The 1,891-nt window shown below is 41.3% G+C and overlaps 1 non-coding gene across 1 annotated transcript; it reads right to left on the bottom strand.

The window, feature by feature from the left end:
- Positions 1 to 391: 391 nt before the first annotated feature.
- Positions 392 to 517, bottom strand: LOC119626881 (U6atac minor spliceosomal RNA). The gene has a single exon (XR_005243072.2). It is a non-coding gene; the product is annotated as a U6atac minor spliceosomal RNA (small nuclear RNA).
- Positions 518 to 1,891: the final 1,374 nt, after the last annotated feature.

Raw genomic sequence — 1,891 nt, 5'->3', positions numbered from 1 at the left:
TTTACGCCATTCTCCTGCCTCAGCCTCCCGAGTAGCTGGGACTACAGGCGCCCGCCACCTCGCCCGGCTAGTTTTTTGTATTTTTTAGTAGAGACGGGGTTTCACCGGGTTAGCCAGGATGGTCTCGATCTCCTGACCTCGTGATCCACCCGTCTCGGCCTCCCAAAGTGCTGGGATTACAGGCTTGAGCCACCGCGCCCGGCCAGCTCTGGAGATTTTTAAGTCAACCCCATTTCTTGTTAAGTCAAACCCATTTCTCCTTTGATGGGATGGATTTGAATCTTTCCCCAAAACTATTGTATGAGAAACGAACCATCAACATAGAAACAATTCTCAAAAGTCAGTGATTTAGCAGTAAAAGCTGCCATATTTAACTTTATTTTATTTTTTATTTAAATAATGGTTAGATGCCACGAAGTAGGTGGCCATGCCTTAACTAAATGCTTGTTGTCAGGCCCGAGGGCCTCTTCCATCCTTGTCAAGGGGAATGCCAACCTTCTCTCCTTTCGTACAACACTGAAGTCAATTTAAAATTTTTCTTTAGAGAAATCATTTCTTTGGGATTCTCCAATCACTACCCTTTGTTCACGCCCAAAGCCTACTCTTGTATTCTGATAGTATGAATAAGACCAGACATATTTTCCTCTTTACAAAAAAAAAAAAAAAGTTGGGACAAGCATTGCTTTGGTTTAAATACTTTCAGAAACTGTACAAATACTGGAGGAACAATTGATAGTAACAGTGAAAGCAAATAAAACTTGGTTTAAATATAGTTATCCCCTTCTTCCCCTCTTTCTTTCTCTAATAATAGAGCATTTATTAGATGAAACAAAGTAGGATCTGGTGTTTCCAGGGTGGGTAACATACACAAGTTGAATCTCCAGTTTCAATGTGTAAATGTGTGGTCTCACTGTAATCTTTATGAAGGCCTCAGCAGCTCTAGATAAGAGTTTACATTTCAGAATCCGTGAAAGCAAACTTAAAAATAAGAAAAAGATGCCAAAGTAAATGCAAATGCAAGCTGCCTCTAGTTTCTCATTTAGAAGTTATATATTTGGTATTATAAGAAGACCAAAAAAGACACCTGAAGGGGGCTTATCCTCCATACAGAGACATGTTTATGACCCCACCAGAGTTGCTCCATCCCAGATGTCTGCAGTGTGGTCTGGACATCTGTTTTTAATAGTTTCCAGGCGTGCCAGTGAGAACATTATCACAAATGGGTTGAATATGATTTGCACAAGGAGTGGAGGTTGTGGGGGAAACAGACAGCTAATAGAGGTTCAATAGTTTGGATAGTTCTTAATTTTCATGAACAACTCCGGGAGTGTGATGCTGAGCTCGATGTAATTCAAATGCATGGTGCTTTGTTAAAAGGGGTATCTTGTAAAAACTTTCCATTCTATATTTGTGACACAGAGAACACCTATTTTAAAATCCTTTTGTTTCTTGACAAAGCAAGATTACCAGCTGTGGGGTAGATAGGTAGAAAAGGGCAATATCCCTTTCATGTCATTTACCCATCTGCATGTCAGCTGACCCTGTTACTACCACTGTCAGAACCCGAAAACAGCCCCTTCTTCAGGTCAAAAGGTGAACAGATCCAGAGGGGTATATAGGAGGGAAATAGCATTGAGAGGGGCTCTGCTGACTGTGCAGGCTGACTATGCTTAGCTCTGTTCCAGGCATGGCCAAGGCACATGACCTTTCAGGACACCCCCAGACTCTGCTATTGGTCATTTTCTTAGTGGGCAAGAAAACACCAGGGCCAGTAGAACCAGAGCCTACACTATGCCAAGCTTGATTTTTTGTTTGTTTGTTTGTTTTTGAACTCAAACTTAATTCTAGGTTAGAAGCAAATTCTAATGGAAGCAAATCCATTAGAAAGGGG

The sequence above is a fragment of the Chlorocebus sabaeus genome, chromosome 17 (genome assembly GCF_047675955.1).
Source record: "Chlorocebus sabaeus isolate Y175 chromosome 17, mChlSab1.0.hap1, whole genome shotgun sequence".
Classification (NCBI taxonomy): Eukaryota; Metazoa; Chordata; class Mammalia; order Primates; family Cercopithecidae; genus Chlorocebus; species Chlorocebus sabaeus.
This window is presented reverse-complemented; position numbering and strand designations above follow the sequence as displayed.